The sequence below is a fragment of the Dermacentor albipictus genome, chromosome 4, assembly GCF_038994185.2.
Source record: "Dermacentor albipictus isolate Rhodes 1998 colony chromosome 4, USDA_Dalb.pri_finalv2, whole genome shotgun sequence".
Classification (NCBI taxonomy): domain Eukaryota; kingdom Metazoa; phylum Arthropoda; class Arachnida; order Ixodida; family Ixodidae; genus Dermacentor; species Dermacentor albipictus.
The window spans coordinates 8,122,469-8,141,374 of record NC_091824.1 but is presented as its reverse complement, the minus strand read 5'-3'; the positions used below and the strand labels follow the sequence as shown (position 1 = coordinate 8,141,374).

At 44.2% G+C, this 18,906-nt stretch overlaps 1 protein-coding gene across 1 annotated transcript in view; it reads left to right on the top strand.

Annotated features, from left to right (window-relative positions):
- Positions 1-18,265: 18,265 nt before the first annotated feature.
- Positions 18,266-18,906, top strand: part of nab (NGFI-A-binding protein homolog) — a 1,159,032-nt gene continuing 1,158,391 nt past the window's right edge. Inside the window, exon 1 of the mRNA XM_070536817.1 lies at positions 18,266-18,410. The gene's annotated coding sequence lies outside the window, so the exon portion shown is untranslated. The remainder of the gene's footprint in view (positions 18,411-18,906) is intronic.

Genomic DNA, 18,906 nt, shown 5'->3' with positions numbered 1-18,906 from the left:
TTCTTAGCTCCCTCTGCTGCGTCGCAGGTCTGACCACCGCCGTGGTGAGTTGCTTCGCAGCTGCTGGAGACTGAGGGCCGGGGTTTGATTGTTGCGTTCATATAGGAGGTTATGGCCAATCCTGCTCTGGTGAGGGAATGCGTTACCGGTTCTGGTCACCGGGATCAGGCCACACTCTATGCCTGTTTGTGCAATTTTATCAACACGCGGATTTTTTTTCTTTTTTTTAACCCGGTGGAAAATTGCCGGCATCGGGATTCGAATCACGGTCCTCTTGCACGCGAGGCGGGTGTTCTACCTCTACGCCACCGCTGCACCTGCACCAGAGAAGTACGTAGGTGCGGTAATCACTTCCACATGCACCCTGCCATACCAAGGGCACGAAAACGCAGTGCTGGAAACCGCGATAACAAATGCAGAACTCCTTGCAGCAGCGCAAACTGCGAAGAGAAATACTGCTCCAGGTCCAAATCAGCTCACAAATGCTATGATCGGGAAACTAAGTGACGAACACTTAGAACAACTTATTCGGTATTTTAATGAACAGATATGGAAGAGGGGCGTAGTTTCACAACACTGCAAGGAGGCCAAAATCGCGCTTATTCCGAATGTTGCAAAAGCGCATGATCTACAAAATCTCAGTCCGATATCACTAACCTCCTGTCTCGGCACATTATTTGAGAAGGTGATCCACATACGTCTCACGTCTTACACTGAAGACCGCAACCTTTTTCCCACCAACATATACGGCTTTCGCCAACATTTGTCAAATCAGGATGTTTTCCTGCTACTTCGAGAAGAAGTTCATTGCAACACCAGGGTTGGTGCAGAACATCTCGTCCTGGCTGTTGATTTGAATAGCGCATTCGACACTTTCTCACATGAACTCATCTTATTTCAGTTAAATGACATCGGTTGTGCACAAAGAATCTATGACTCGGCCCACTCATTCCTGACCTTTCTCATCGCGACAACAGGCACCGGCACTACGCTCTCAGACCGATTTCCCATGCCCAATCGAGCTATGCCAGAAAGGGCGATACTCCCCCCCCCCCCCTCTCCCTTCTTTTCAATGTCGGCATGGGACGCTGAGCCAAAAAACTCGACGTCATACCCGGGCGAGGGTGCGCGTTATATGCAGACGATATTACCCTATGGGCCTTCAGGGGCTCTTCATGACAAAAAGAACAAATCCTGCAAGCAGCAGTGACCGCTGTTGAAAGTTTCGCTTGCAGCAGCGGAATCCGCTGCGCTCGCGATAAAGGAGAATTTATCAGGATCCGAGGTGGAGGCCGTCAAATTTACGAGCCTGTCAACCTCTTTCTAGGAGACAGCCAGATAAAGCAAGTCCAAAAAATGTGAGTCCTCGGACTTTACCTGCATAGCAACAAATGAGCAGACCACGCAATTAAAGCTCTTGGGAATACGGTAAAACACAGCTGCCCTATTATTCGTAGAGTAACGTATCACTGAAAAGGTCTCAAGGAAACAGAGACGTTCCAACTCATTCAGGCTTTTGTGCTAAGTCGCCTCACATAGAGCCTCCCTTTCCAGGACCTCAAGGAAACAGAACTATAGGCCCTAGATGTGTTGATCAGAACTTCGTACAAAGCGGCTCTCGGCCTGCCACAGGCAACTTCCATCGAACGCCTGGTGGCCCTCGGTAGTCACAATAACTACGAGGAGTGACGAGAAGCGGTGCTCATATCTCAAGGGAAGACGCTTAGCTTAACCTCGTCTGGCACAAAATTACTCGGTCGCGTAAGTTACCCTACGCATCCACAGCATGCGGAAGAACTAGAATCTCTTCCTAAATTCCTTGGTGAAAGGATTATAGTAGCCCCAATCTCTAAGAACATGGGTCCAAAATACCACAGGGGTCATAGAAGTGCTCGAACTCGCAAGTTAATGCAGCAGTTCGGTGGAAATCCGTATATGGTCTACACGGATGTCGGTCGATGCGGTACTTACGAGTACGCCCTCGCAGTAGTGGAACGGCCGCAGATCAAGGGCTTGTGACCTGTGCCACGGCTCGAGCTGTATCTGCGAATACCGCAGAAGCTTCAGTCATCGCGCTAGCTGTTAAAACTAAGGACGCTCTGAGACAGTTGTCGATAACTTTTGCAGATTCCGAAGTAGAAGATAGGCTCTTCCTAACCGGGAGGCAACCACACAGCACCACTCGCCTACTAGGACTGAACCTAACGCAGAACCACAGGACCATCTGGTGCACGGGTCACGCTGGACTCGAGGGCAATGAGAGAGCGGACAGTGCAGCTCGTGCTTTTGTCAACCGAACGGCCGACCACTCTGACGAAAACCCTTTGTTACCAGGAGACATCCTTGAGCACCAATGGCGTGAGCTGCGAAAGTACAGTCCACACACCCTAAGCTATCCAGGCCGAACTCCTAAGACTGGCGCCGAATATAGGCGCACACATATCAAAACCTACATTTGAAACATGCGATTCACCCCTTGCTGTAAAGCGTTCGCTGTCCGTGGTTCGGAGGCCGTCCAACTCTCGCCCACATTCCATGGGATTCCCAGAGCAGCCCAACCAAAATTAGTGCACCGCAAATAGCCGGCAGATTTTCCGGAAGGGGGCCGTCGGAGACTTCGTTCATCAGCGAGGATCTGTAACTAGCGCTCCTCGATGAAGCACGGTGGACCGCTCAAACCAGTGGAGCCCGGGACTAGGGTCCCCACCTACTCGCTGTCTGCATCTGCTTAGTAATAATGGTTTAATCATATAGGGCTGCCGAGTCCATGTAGAACTCCGGAGGACGTATGTGGAAGACTCTGCGCCTGCCCTGATAGCGATGGTTGGACTGTTGCTTCAACGTTGACATGCCTGCGGTTGTCCAGAGCCACACTAAATAACGAGGTTACAAGAAGCTTCTGCCGCCGAAGTTACGGTTTCTTGAAGGCGGCCAGCCATGGCATCAAACTGCCAATCCCGGGATGCTTGCCGCAAAGGTTGACTAATCTCGGAAAAATGTGACCGTAGGAGACCCTTCCGCAACCACTTCTGCTTTAGCTGCTTTAGCATGTATTGGTAGCTCGGCCGACAAAAGAGCAAATATGAGCAATATGCCGGTGCACAGAAAGCTTCTTGCATTTTGGTTTGCGCGAACCAGGCCTAGAGGTCGTGCTCTGGTGTGAGAGTGCTTGTGCACTATATTTGCGATCTGCGCGTAATCATGCGCATCCGTGGATGCGAAGCATCTCGCATATTTGGGCGTGATGTCATTACGTTTTACATCGACATAATGCGCATAATCTACTCATGTTGACTGTACTCCTACAAGGAACATTGGTATATGGATAAAAACATGCTGCATACTTCGGTATAGTCTCCCATCACCTGAGAACAGCTAGTTCATAGTAGGGCTGTGAAAACTCTGCACAGTGTGTATACCGCACACTCTACGAATGACAACACCTCATGTAGCACTTCGTCGTCACCTCACTTTCCGTTCTTCCTGTGGTTGCGGAGTAAAGGCATGATCCTACGGTCATCTACGCTACCCTTTGCTGTCATTTAACTTCTCTCTCTCTATCTTTCTGTGGAAGATACACCGAAGCATGTTCGTGGCACTGGGAACAGAAAAATGCAGCGTAGAGGAACCGTGCAGTGCCACTAAAACAGCTTGAGCAACTCCTTTAGAGCGTTCGCGAATTCAGGCAAAAGGCGTGCAGTAGGTTCAAGCCTTGCAGTCAACGCTGCTTTACACCTATCCCCCGAGCGTTCACGTCATACTACCGCAAGCACCCGAAACTCTTGGCAAATTGCACTGCAGACGCCGTTGGTGTCCGTTGTATTGAAACGTATATTACTGACATAATAATTATAGGCTTAAGAACTAAATAGGTGTTATGTTTAAGATGCTACGTATAAAAGCATTATTTTCAGTATTTATTGACAGCAGAAGTATTATCCTCGAAACTATCACTAAACCTAGAAGGCTTATCCTAGCGCTAAAATGACGCCAACTTTCAACGGCTCCATAATTTGCAGGAATAAAGCAAAAAAACATTCATTTTTGCAAGCTCGTCACTGAACACGTGAACAAACACAACAGAAAACAACAAAAACAAAAAAACAACAAAAGAACGTTTAGATTGCGCTTGCGATATACAATCATGCCAGACACAAAAATGCTCTCTCCTTTGTTAATAACGCATTGAATAAGCCGATGCACGCATCATGACAGAAGGCTACAAGGCAACATGCTACAAAGTTATTCTGCGCCTTGGCGATATGTCTTTTTTACAATATACATAAATGCCTTACCACGGATTTCAACGTCCGCTAATTTATTATTGTATGCTGATGACACTGCTTGATAAATGCAGGTAGGAATATCAAGAAAAACGAACAAGAAAGAAATATAGAGCTATCTAATATTTTTAAGGTTTACTGCGGATAAATGGACAATAAATATCGAATAAAACCAAATAAACTCTTTTTATTTCACGTAGCAGAACCGTCAGTAGTGATACTACTGACTGCGAACGCAGGGAGAGACTTTGGTCCTGCAGTGGACATAAAGTAGGCTGATGATGGGGATGGTGGATGGTGATACTACCTCATTTTTCATAAATCGATATCCACTCGAACGCACCGACTCATATACCCATCTCGGCGTTATTTCAGACAACCACCCAAATTCGTAATGCCACATAGAAGCTGTTTGCTCCAAGCTAGCATGTGGTTGTTATGCTCTTCTCCCGGCCCGAGAAGATTTTGAAACAGTCTCCGCATTTTGTATTTTCATTCATTCAATCTCATTTAACGTACTGTATTGAGTAATGGGCATGGACTTTCACAACGTGCCTAGAGCCTATTCGACACATGGAAAAATGAGCGGTCTCAATCATTAATTTCTCTCAGCAAAATCAAACAAGTGGGCCAATTTTTTTCAAATTACAAAAAAAATCTGTTCGATTCTTTACGGGAAATAAATATGGTCAAATGCGTTAACAGCATATTAGCAGACAATCCCCATTTATTGTATTCATATAACGTGTGCCAGCTCTTTCAACACGAAGTGAAACTATCGGTGACTTCAATATACCACCGACAAGACATAAATATGGCCAGAGGTTAGTGGAATTTATCGGCACGAAAATGTGGAACAACACACCATTTGAGGTAAATGAAAATTAAAATGTATGACATCAGTTAAAAAAGGCTATATCCAGCAAATGTCAGCGGAATGCATCTGAAGATTTCCATTGATGTACGCGACCAATGACATATTCTTGTATATAAATATGTTCTGGATCTTAATTTAAAACGAGGTTTTGTTCCGCAGTAACTTTACTTACCAAGTGTACCTTTCAGTTTATACTGTTTCTTTTAAATGCTGTTTTCGTGGTATTTCTTTTGTTCATTATTGTGTCATTAACAAGCTTACAGCCAATTACCTATCTGTAAAGGGCCCCCCTACTTGCCTTTGGCTATGGAGACATACAGTATTTGCACATACTTTGTATTAAGTTTTCCAAAATGAAACCTAAATCTTATCTTTTCAACTGATTTATACTTTGGCCCAGGACAGCCACATTGTGAATAGCGATGCGCATTTCCTATGGCAAACTGCTACAGAATGATGTGTGGCTGCTCTTCATTAGATAGCGGCTTTGTATATGTTAGCGTAGTCTTTCTTTTAAGCATCTCCCCGTTTGATCAGCTCAACAGCTAATTTCGATTTCGCAAATGGATCGTGTATGCAACTGACATGCCTTGCTCTGTTCGCTCTCACAGCCTATCATTTCTAGTCATCTTGGTGTTGTCATCCTGAAAAGCCTGGGTAACATTTCCGGCTCTAAAAATAGGACTTTGAGATTACCACGATGTGCTATTTTCGTGATACAGTACGACCGACAGTCAATATCGCAACGGTATATCATTTCGATTGAATTGGCCTGGGCAGTCGTCCCGTCACCAAGACAATGGTGACAATAGCATGGCCACATTTACTTAGGCGTTTTTTATTGGTCGCACCCAATGAGGGTAATACTACTAGGTAGTCGTACTAAGCAGTCATATTCAAATAGCATCGATGAATTGAGTATCAGCAAGCCTAGCCTTAATACCCGCGTAAACTGATGTATATATATATATATGTCCAACAACACTGGTATTACGGATGAACCTGTACATATGTCGGCTTTTTGAACATAATGCTGAGTATAAACTTGACGACAGTCGACCCAAGGTAAAAATGTAAAAGATCTAAAAAGTGTCCGCTGCTTATACGAGTAAAATTCTTGAAGCTCTGCTCACCCCATTTATATGTGTACTCACGTACGGCGCAGAGTGACTTTTCATGTGAGATCAATTAGTGGACGTCCTCAGCATCGAGGGTGAACGCCGGGAAGTCAGCTTTTAAATTGCACTACTATCGAAGAGCAGGGACAATCCTGTTCAACTTGGCTGAAAAACGGATCATCAGATGCCACTGACTCCAAAAGACGTGGCATGTTGATGGAAATCAGGTGTCGCCAGGTGCCCTTTTCGAATACGTTGGTCCTCTAAGGGCAATCAACCTTGTACGATATGGCTGAAAATAAAGCCGCTAAGCACAAATCATTCACCTCTTCGTCAGCTATTGTCTGAAATATTTCCTGAAACTAAGTTCGATGTAATGCAGGCCCAGTTTCTTGAGGGCATTACTCAAGTGAAGCTTTACTATGCTTGCCTTTCTCAGAATAAAATATGGCGGACCAATACCTGCAATGATGGTTCAGAGAAAATTCTTGTCCAGATGGTCCAAAGATCACCAAAACAGGCATGTTGTGGAATGCTGGCTGTAATTCGAAAATGCTTCAAGCACTACGCTGTTTCTCAAGCCGCCATGGTGACGCATGGTGGCGCTGCTAGCAACGATCTCGCGGGTTTGACTGCCGGCGACATGTGCGGGCCTGTGCACTGTGCATGGCGCTTAAAGAACCCCAGGCAGTCAAAAATAATCCGGAACGCAATGCCGCATGCCTCATAGTCTTGTCGCTGTTTTGTGAAGTCGAATCCAAGATTTTATCTTCGTATTTATTGCCACGTTTCGCGGTGTACTTGGAGTTACAAGTGCCACATTGCACGAATAGCAAGATATGGACTCCAAGTGCTATGTCATGCGCCAACAATGAACATAACTTCGCACTGCGCTTACAGCCCCCCCCCCCCCCCCCAGAAGTGTCTTAAGATTCTCACAGTACAGATAATCAACTCAGCTCTCTCTTGGGTCACTTCTGGTTATTAGAATTTTGACGAAACTGATCCGTAACGTTGAGCCCCTGGTGCGGCATGCGGCCTCGTATCACCAGGCTCCTTTTATCCGCGATTCAATTACGCGCAGGACCCAGCGACGGTCTTTGCCGGCAATGCCAATATGTTGCCGCTGAGCAGTTTTTACAAGATTAGGGCGGTCTGTCGCTACCTAACGTCCCGTCACAGCTGCGAAAAAGCTTATTAGTGTTCGCCACCCATGGCAGTGGTTGAAGCCGTACAGCACACTCTATCGCGGGTAATTCAATTCCAACATTTTTCGACAGCTCCTAAATTGTGCCTCGCAAAAGCGACACTAATCACTCCAGGTACGCAGTATAACGGGCGGATCACCGCCTATAATTGGCAAGCATACAGCTTGCGCCTTCACTTTTGCAAGAATTTGTATAAAACTAAAACTGTGGAAAGTTTATTAACTGCCCAAGAAATTTATCGGCTAGTCACATGTAGGCTACGACAAAGAGCCTTGAAGAAATTACAAGTTATCGGATAAACACAACTACTTCGTTTCCGGCGTATGTTGAACCATGCAACTGCATGAGAAATTACTTACAGTAAAAAGACAAAAAAAGGATAGAAGAACTTTATTCCGGCATAGTGTTTTGACATTATGGCTAACAGTACCATCTCAATCTGTAGCCCAGGTGGCAAGTTTCGATCCAGAAGATAAAAGCCAGCATAAACTATAATACAAACCAAACAGTGAACTTTTCGGTATAAATATGGTATTTCTTTCCAGATTTTTGCACCGGCAAATGATCGGGAACGCTGGCGGTATACATTATCAGTTTTTGGTACGTTCATTTTATTCCATTTTGCCTTTGTACGGTATCTGTCATAGCGAAATACTGATGATTGATTTGGCTTCTTCGTTGTGAGTGTATTGTGGATGAGGATGAATATTGGCTAGTTTCGAGGAGTGTATTTGACTGTTGAAAAAAAAGCTGTGTTGCCACTGAACCTCTCAGCAGCGGATTCTCAGTGCACGTGTCTGAATATTCGTAAAGTTGTCCGACGCGCAGGGAAAAGCGTATAAGAACGTCTGATAACAGTAAAAAATGCAGATATAAATGAAACTTAGCGTGTGAGGATTTAAAAGTTTGTGCGCCTTGAGTAAGGTGTATTCTTAATAAATAATCTTTTGCTTATTTATTCAGTGGGTCGTGCCCAGTGCAGGGAAGGGTCGACCAATATTTCTACTCGTATATGACTGCTTATTTGTGTGTTCACGGTTTAGGGGCGCTTTTTAGTTAGAGGAAAATACTATACACTCGGTTTCTTGGAATTTAAAAATAAGTTTATTAGATTCACTCGGCACCTCATTTTCTGAAATGTCTTTTGCTTCTTGTACAGAATGTCTTCGGGTTATTGCAGCTGTACGGTCTACGTAAAAAGTAAGATGACGAAGTATAAGAGAGAAGCGCATTGGGCCCGGTACCAACAATTGTGGAACTCCCGCTTCACCTTACTCTAGAGAATTTTTTTGTTTCTTACTACCACATTTTATTTACGGTTTATTAAATACCTGCATAAGCAGTCAAGTGTTTTACCTCCAAATCCGTAATGTTCTAGTCTACACAATAGTATACTGTGGTCTATCGAGTCAAACGCTCTCCTTGTATCTATGAATACGCCAAATACTGGGTTTATAACTTTTATTAAGAAGATTGCGGTAGTTGTGAGAGAGTAATCACTTCTAAAAGCGTGTTGTGCGTTTCCACTTATGTAGTATTTCTCAGGAGAGCTTATTCCGCGCTTTCTTACAAGTTTTTCGAACACTGTAGTATTAATACATAAGGAAATCGGCATTGTACCTCAGTTTGCCAGTTTATTTTGGTTACCTGGCTTGTGTATGCTACCGCCCTTCCAATATCGGGCTAGTACCCAATAAAAAGGAAAGCTAGTATCCAATAGAAAGGATTAATTGATTATTTTTCAAGCGCTGTACACAAGATGTCAATTATCTTTTTAGGAAGCTTACAGGTACACCATCGTGACCAATACGCTTATTCGACTACATATGCTTTAAATTATCTACCCTTCTTCTTTCTAAGAAAACAAGAGGGTTCATTGAAGGACGAGCTACAACTCAAAGAAATTCTGCATGACGAGCACGTTGTTAGCATGGTTTAGTGTTGCCTATATTAACAAGGAGTCATTAAATGACTCAGTAAAATCTCTGTCAGTAACGCGTGATACGTTATTACCTAGTAGATTTTAACTAGGGCAGTATAGTGCTTCACATAAATATAGGCATTTTCAAACAGCAACCAATAATGGCTTGACTAATTCCAAGCAGGAGGGTATATTCCAGCTTTTTGCGTGTATCGAAAGGGAGTTATGGACGGGAACACTGGCTAGAAATGTGATATCGCCGATGTGTCCATTCCCACGGTTTTATAAATCTCAGTCGTCTCATGTATCATCTCACGTTGGCGTCGATGAGTCATTAGTGTTGGCATAAGTTACCACCGGTACATTAAAAAAGTTCGAGCTAGCAATTATATTGCCTCATACACAAGCACTCTAGAAAACCTTCCACCCTTATTATGTTCACTATGCGCGAGAAACCAACAATATGCACTCTTAGTCAATACAAATTAAAACTACGCATAGAACACCGAAAGTAAATCAAAATTGCAACTAATATAAGTGGTAGCCTACAAATGGTCTAAATTTAGGCGATTTTTCCATATGCAGCTCGCATTTAAATGGCCCCATACGTTGCTGAGTAGCGCCGCTTCAAAAACGGCCCCCATAACGCCAAATTCTTATGCGGCAATTCGCATTAAGTCTTTCCTGTTTGCTAAGAGGCTGAATATAATGCAGCCTAATGACATATTATTCGTGAAGCTTAATATTATGACTTATTGTTAGACTTATTATGAACAGGTGCCATCCAGGTCATTATGCGTGCGATTTCGTACAAGCAGCGTAGAGCCACATTATGGGAAACTCACATCAAACAAACATGACTGCAGCGAAAATTGAACCCCTGTACATCACTTGACAACCAGGCACTCTAACCGCTGCACCACGTCAACGCGCTTCCACACAGGATTCCCATGACTATTTGAAGAAATATTTGTGCATCCAAAGCTGTTGTTTTATCTCGGTTGTTAAAAAAAAAAATTATAGGGTTTTACGTGCCAAAACCACTTTCTGATTTCGACCACCTGGGGCTCTTTAACGTGCACCTAAATATAAGTACACGGGTGTTGTCGCATTTCGCCCCCATCGAAATGCGGCCGCCGTGGCCGGGATTCGATCCCGCGACCTAGTGCTCAGCAGCCCAACACCATAGCCACTGAGCAACAACGGCGGGCTATCTCGATTGTTCACCGTCGCCGATGGTATGTGGTGTGGTATGTGGTATGTGGATACTTACCTTATTGGAAATAGTAAAGAGGCACACCTATATGAGCAGCAGTATACGAGTGCCGCTTTGGCGAGCTGTCATGCGAGTCATGTGTCATGTAAGGTTACGGAGCATGAGAGCTGCGCAAATATAAAACTACTTTGCCAGGTGAATGTTATCCTTCAATGTCTTGCTCTTCGTACGCTATGCTGCGGATTCTTCGCTGCAGTCACTCTTTAACTGGTAACTAGGCTTTGTCTGAGAAACTTCGAACCGTGTTCGCAATGCTTAGGTTATGATTCGCCGCAACATGTACTCCTGCAATTATCGATAACTGCACAGGCTGCAAAATTTTCCTTCGAGACATTGCCTTGACGTTAATGGAATAGGGCTCCGCTATCCTGAAATATCGAATAAGCGGGCGTGAGATTAGCGTCATGTCTAAGTTTAGTGAACCGACAAATAAAGCTGTTAGCTTCCACTGGCCTGTCTGTAAGACATCCTATAGAGCTTTTCTGAGTATGGCTACTTGAGAAGGAAAATGCTCTCGAAACGCATGTTTTATACCGCTTCATAGTAGTGAGTGGTTCGGTGTTTATTTTGAAGCAACAAGCAAACGGTGTTGGTGAGCCTACCGGCACTGCGTTCGAAATATCGGTAGCTTCGCTGCTTCGAAAAGGTTCGATCCTCCCCTCCGACTGCCAAGCCCATGTGACGTGGCGCCTTGCTAGCGTGGCTCTGCCTGCTGGGACGTCGAGGTAAAAAGAAGGTAGATAGAAAAGGAATTTATGCCAGGGTAAAAATTCGTATTGTGAGATTTAAGATTGCAGAAACTGCACTAGACTATGAGGGATGCAATGAAAAGATCCGCAGTAATTTTGACCTCCCGGGGTTATTTTACGTGCACCCAAAAAAATGACAAAAGCGTCTCCGCATTCTGTTTCCGTTGGAACGCGACAAGTGCGGCCGAATCGCCAAAGCCACTGTGCTACCGCGGTGAATGCGGATCGAAATAAACAATGAATGAGCTGTTTCGAAGTGTCGTGTTGACGCTGACAACGGCTACGTTCCTAGCCTTGCAAATTGATGGCTCCGACGTAAACTTAAGCTAGAATTAACGCGACTTTGCCCATTGTGTCTTGTGCTACATATATATCATGACACCACCACAATGAGCACTTTCTGCTGCCTGAAATGCAAATATTTTCCATGCGCAAGACCATTAGTATTCATCTCCAAACTTCTTTTATTTATGTCAACATAAAAAAATATAACTGTGTCCAGTATATTAAAGGCCACGCTTTATCGTGCTGTTCGTCAGACAAAGTATAAGGTGTGCCAGGAAGTGGTTGCACGCAGGTGAAATGGTTTGCACGCTCCATACCTCATTATCTCAACGCAGAGATTGAATTTAAACTTAGCTATTGTGTACATTAGTTGAGTGCCACAGCCTCCGTTATATCTACTGGGCTCTCTACACGCAGTTATTAAAAACATACGTTTTTCTCCTATCACCTGAAGTCTGCTTCAGGGGAATGTCCACTTTATCAGCCCACGCGATCTGAAAGCATGCTGGGCATTTATGCAGACATCTCTGCACACATAACCACAGAATACATGTTTCAATGAAGGAGAATTATCCGCTTGCTATACAAATACAATACAATGTGCCCAGCATAGTTTCGTTGTGCGCTTTTAACCCACAATGAAATATTGTGTACTAAGCTCTGAAAGTAAAATAAAAGAACTGCAACAGGAAATACAAAAGCAGATGGGGCAGTGTTTGTGCCTGCAGCTTTTTTAAATTTGAAACACGGCTAATGCATGAACTTCATGCGGTTGTGACAAAAATATCGACCTCACAGTTCTCCTTCTTTTCGTTCATTAGAATAGTTTTTTTAACTAAAATGATGTAAAGTAGTACGTATATATCAGCAACAGAACACTCACACATCCTAACGCTTACTATAAAGTATTTCGCCTGATGCTTCAATCAAGTGCAAAACAGGCCTGGAGTGTGGCCTGATCCCGGTGACCAGAACCGGTAACCCACTCCCTCACCAGAGCAGGATTGGCCACCCTGGTGCAGTACTTGGCCACAACCGCCTATATGAACGCAACAATCACCTTGTTGACAACTGGATCTCTAGGTATGGTATGGTATGGTATGATGAACTTTATTTATTATACATCACAGCACCTGGAAGTTAAAGGAAATTCCACTTTATATTAGATAACGCTGGAAACTGTTTTACATAGGCCCTGTTAGGACTACGATATGATTAATAGTTGTTTAGGCCAATATGATAGTGATCATACACGAAACAGGTCTCAAGTTTTACCATAAATTTCAGAGGATGCGAGATACCGATCCAAGATCTCTTCTGTGACTGCCCTCATTGTGGTGTTACTAGAAAACTAATCTTGACTGCGCTTAGTTGCACTTTACTTGAAGAATTGTCCAGAGTATGCTCAACACTCTCGCGTTGCCCTCCTATTTGACATACGTGATGTTTCTATAGTGCGATGCATCGTATTGATGTGCACACATCCTGTTACATTTTTGCTTTAAACCTCGACTGCCTTGTTTTCTATCATCACCTTTATACCCTTTCTCCAGCACAGAGTAAGTCGCTTGTATTTACACGAGGCATAACCCTGCCAGTCTTCCTGTTTTCTTCCTCCTTTTCTATGAGAGCAACTCTCGACGTTATAAACTAGGTGTACATTATTTATTGGAGAAACCAGATCTTATCACATCACGCACTTCACGTGCGCATACCATATAGTAAATTATGAACAACATGCGAGCATGACCAAACTTTGAAGTTACAGCATTGTAGAATAAATTTCACTGGCGTTCAAATGTACTGAGTTTAAATGTACTGAGCGCGCACGTACTGTTAACAAAGGTCATGGCAATAGAGACTAACAGGCGTAATGGTCTGAGCAAGCAACTAACGCCGGAAAAATGCGTTCATTTTCCTCTTCCACGTTATGCACGAACACACTTCACATAAACTGGGCCTCTTCGAAATCAACTCAATGTGTTTGTTCTTATGATTTCACAGTCGTATTTCTTCACACTTGCAGGTAATAGCTAATCGGCTCACATTGTCAGCTGGCATTTAGGCACTCTTGCGTCCATTCGCACTCAGCTAAACTGAGTGATTTCCCACTCGCGAGAAATCAGCACAAATGAGTGAGAGGGCCCTTGATTGTGCGTGGTGATAATATAGCCCTTGTAAGGACTTCAATGTCATCCGCACTTGCCTCTTCCGAGCCCCACCACACTTATGCAATGGTAAAATGTCACCTTATTCTTCGCGTACGTCATCATAAGCATATCATCTTTGTGTACTGCAATGGACAGCCATTCATACGCTCGTTTTTGCTTACCGGTGTTGTGGTCCACTTAATAGTTGCACTGGAGAGCCAGCAGTTCTACTTTCTTAAGTGGCCTTGTTTTTAGTGTCGCCATCTATCGCTTTAATCTTATTCAGAAAAAGCTTCAGTTAGGCAGTCAGGCAAAAATTAAAAGAAAACTACAGATATTTGATACGCACACGCGCTTGAGAAATTTCTTATTAAAGCCTACTTTGGGTCTAGTTGGCACCGCATAGCCGACAATGAACACTACATGGTTTCACAAAAGGCTTCTTGACTTATTTTTCTTGGGGTTTTCACGGGACTTAGCTATGCAGCGCTGCTCTGGTATAATAACTAGACGACGCAAGTACTGAAAAACACAGATTTTTCAGACTGCCATAAAGCTTCAATGTGCTACGCTCTATTTGAAATCGTGCCGTCGAAATTTTGCCAGTGGCACTCAAGTTTGTCCTTTCTACTAGAAACAAGCGTACTACTCATCTCTAAGACATGCTATGGCCACTTTCGCTCCTAGCACAAACCGACACTTTGGAGCTGCTGCTTCATCATAGTTAAATTACTACCTGTGTGCCATGCAAGCTGCGCGCTAAATCGGCCGTTTGAATTGTGGAGAACTCAACGCATTGAACAGGCAAGCGAGAAATCTAAGCCAATTCATACACAACAGCGATGAAAGTGCATAAGGTACTAGAAAATTGATCAACACAAAACCGTCGCTCGAAAAACTTCAACTACGAAACGCAATGAATTCATTTCTCAAAGTGCACAAAATCGACTAAAAATGTAAGATATAGTTCGAACGCTGCTGGGGATCAGTAGCGGCGCTTTAAAATTCAAGCACTAATAAAAATTCGCGCATGAAATTGCGACGATCAGGTCATCTGGCTACGCAAGAAGAAAGTATCGCAGGCAATAATGCAATTGGAGAAAACAGAAACGGAACTAAGCTTGCAGTTCTAGCTAGTTCAGACGCCTAGAGGTGAACGTGCCTGTCGCATTCAGGCGTTGAGATGTTTACATCATCGAGATTCGTTACCTGCTGGCTGATAATAATACACTATCAGAAATTAAGCGTTTACTAAGCTTAGCGTATGGTATGCAAAAACTAATCACGGATGACAGTTGGGCTAGTTGGTGCTTACTACGGACTTGTAGTAAAAAAATCATTGGAAGTCTTGTGTTCCGTCGCCCGTGCTTCTCGCCATCGTCCGATGTCTTTTTTGTGCTCGGCAATGATGCTTCAAGTGGGCCAACCGAATTCCGCGCAGTATTACAGCACGCGCTCCTGCTCGTGCAGCGCAAACAGCGGCCGGTCGCCACTGATCGCCCTTGTGGGACGTCGCCGCACTCACACGAGTTGTCCAAGTTGAACTGGCCTCTGGCAGTTTCTTGTAGTGAGATCGAACGCCGCGAGATCACTGATGTCGTTCATCGACGCGCACAGATGACTGCACAACACGAATGCGGTCGCGCAACGTCGTCAGTACAAAGAAATGACGACCATTGGTACCGAAGTCAATCGACTCTACCACCAGCTCACGCCATCTTTTTGCCGGGTCATAGCAGTCTTTCCTCCTCTCCGCCGTCCCAAGATTAGTCGAAGTAACGCACCTGGTGAAAGTAACGCACTGTACAGTTCCCTATAATAATTAATACAGGGAGCTCTGTGCTGCAGTTGTTCACATTTGAGGAAAAGAACTAGGAAGCTTACCAGCAAGTATGCGGCATGTAGGGTGAGCAAGGCAGCAACAAAGAACGTCGAGCGGAATTTCAAAGAGGCTGAAATAATCTCATGGGTGGCGGTGATGGAAAATCAACCAGCCATGAGTAACTAAAGAGGAAAAAACGAAATCAGGAAAGAAACAATTTCGCGCAAGAAGCATAACTTTACCGGTTTGTGTGTTACCGTTAAGTTTTGTTTAGTTTAGAGCGCATGTCATGAGGAAACGTGATTTACTTTGTTTCACAAGAACGTCACATCCCGAAGCTCGGCTGTAATGCGTCGAAACGACTGTCAATGAGAGATCGTTATATACACGGTTATAACATGTTCCCTGGTTTTGCGACGTGCAGATACTTTGAAAATGGGGCGGTAGTTTAACGGCACGTTTATAACATGATTTCGTAACTGGAACGACCCTTCTGACTTTCGATTTCTTTTCTTAGTTTCTAAGATGCCTTTACTGTAAGAACAACCATATTCACTATACCGCAAAAATGTGCTTATTATTTCGAACATTTGGTGTCATTTCATCAAAACCTCTCGATGATAATCATGGTGGCAAAAAGGCAGAACCAAGACGACAAGGGCGGCATGGTAACCTTGAGACGGGGATGATGGCGACGATGGCGCATATCGACGACACTAAAGAGGAATCTACGGCATGACGACGGCGGTGGCCTATTACGAAGGTTGAGGATTGTGGCAAGACAACAGGGATTCGACGAAGACCAGAATGACATCGCAGTAAAACTCCGTCTATCTGAAGGTGGTGAACTAGATTCAGCGCAAGAGAGGTACCTACCAAAAAGTCAATGGAAGAGAAAAAGAATCATACAAGTTAAACAACACTGACAGTGATGTTAGAGTACACCTTGCTGCTATTCGTAAATATGCTTGAATGGGAAACCTAACCTGTTCATTTTGCTCCTGTCCTCTCCCTCAATGAGCCTGTCTTTTTCAACTTACCAATGCCCTATTCCCTCGGTGCAAGCGCAGGGGCGCACCTTCTTTGGAAATAATAATAAGCATACTCAGCCCACGTAACATGAGCCAAACGTTAAAAATATGCAAATGCCACGTAGCTGGACAAACCCAATCTGATGTTTTTTTTTGCCGTCGCTTGCAGGTATTGGTAGAACTTTTTCTTTACGCCTAATTGGACAATTAGTCTTAATTAATAATTCAACTTCTCAAATATTATAATTTGATTAAAAATACGAATGCGAAAATTGTAGAGCAACATGAAAAACTCCCGATGCAGCTCTCTGATGCTCAATACGTGCTACATAAAAATGTTTTTGCCAGCATGAAAGTAGCCCTCGAATACACGCAATGTGCCTCGAGAGGCCATTCCCATGGCAGTTTTGCAGGAAGTCCGGGGGTTTTATTCACGGTTCCATTTTTAATGTAAAGAAATTCAAGAACACCTGTGTATGCAGCGCCATGTGCACATTATAGGAGAGCACGCGTTCAAAATTTCCTTTCACTCCGACAACGGACTCTTCCTTATCGTATGAATTAACAACCTCTTTCACCAAATTTCAGTTTTGTGACACTAATGTTACGTACCGTGGGCAATTTCTCGTTCATCCCCCAGATCCTTCTAATGCTTCTCATAATGCCTAGTGGAAGATATCATCAGGAAACAGAGCTATGTCCCAAAGATGTTACGAATAATTTTTCACACTCAGAAATACACACACATGTGCACAAGCACAGACGCGCGCACACAAACAGGGACATAAGAAAACTGGCAAATGAATGCTGACGTAGAAACGCTCGCCCATACTTTGGCATCCTAGAAGGTGGCAATTATTGCAGTTCATGACCGTAATAGACGTAAAAGTAAGTTTTTGGTCTACCTTTAAAATTTTTGCCTTCTTTTATTTTATTGCTGCTTATTTGGATTATTTCGCACATCGTCATCTGATTTCACACTATTTTCGTCATTCACTGATTTCGCCGTCGAAGGGATGCGACATGCAAGCACACTGGCATCTGGGCGCATGCCCGCGCGTCTGCTGATAGAAGAATGCACTTTAGCCGAATTTCCTCTGCTCCGCCTAATATACAATCATGCATTTCGCGATTTTCCTCTGCCGCCGCATAAACTGCGCCACTCTTGTATGTGCGAGTGCCTTTGCTCCTCCCACGCCTCGACATCGTCACCGCTCGCACACCCCTCTCCAAGTGCGCGAATCCGAAAAGAAAAAAAAAATATGCGCGTGCACCCTTCCTCCACTCGCTGCTGCAGCCTTCTTACCCCAAGCTCGTACCGCCTGGAGATCACGTGCGCATGGCGATTTTTTTCTCCATCCCTCACTCTCTTTATGGCGAGCACCAAATAAACAACGCCAACGAACGCAGGCATCGTTTTGAAGCTGCCATCCCTTCCTCCCTCTGTGGGTGGTGCAGTTTGTTCGGCATGTGGACTCCTACCACCCTGGAGTCTTTTCGATTCCTTCTCTGCTCGCAATCGTTTGCGCCTCTCGACTCCGAGCAGCGAGCCGTTACAGATTCGGCCGGCGGCAGGACTCATCGCTATGCCGGTTCCGTGAAACCGGCCCTGGACTCGGCTGCGTGGGCTCTGCTCGTAGTGTGCGCCGGCGACGTCGACGAGAGAGGGAGGCCTTTGCGAACACGACAGGTGACGCCTTTTTGCACCCTTCAATCACAGGGCAGGAGTTTCCTCGAGACACGCAACTAAGAGGCGCGACTCCTCAAATAGGATCTTTAGGGCAATTACATTGAAAATTCACCAATGTCAATAGCTCAGGTTAAAAAAAAAACATATGGCGTACAAAACATTGTGCTAGTTATAAACGCTAATGTTTTGTTTTTATATCTGACGGCAACATTACAAAGTTTAAAAAGCGCGTCTCTGGTTAATGTTAACGTGCTTCTTAATTCATATCAGAAAAGACCACAGTGCTACTACTTTTTTTAGGCATCAGAAATATTACGAATTCCTGTTTTCTTATTCGCGCGTCGTATTATCGCTCTGAAAATCGTTGTCCTCCCGTGTTACTAAACTTAATGGTCGTGTTGATGAATAAGAAGTCTGATGGTATAGGTGTGGAAAATGTTCGTTCATGTACAACTTCTATGCGCGTACAAAGCCCGAGACCTCGCATTTTCAGGAA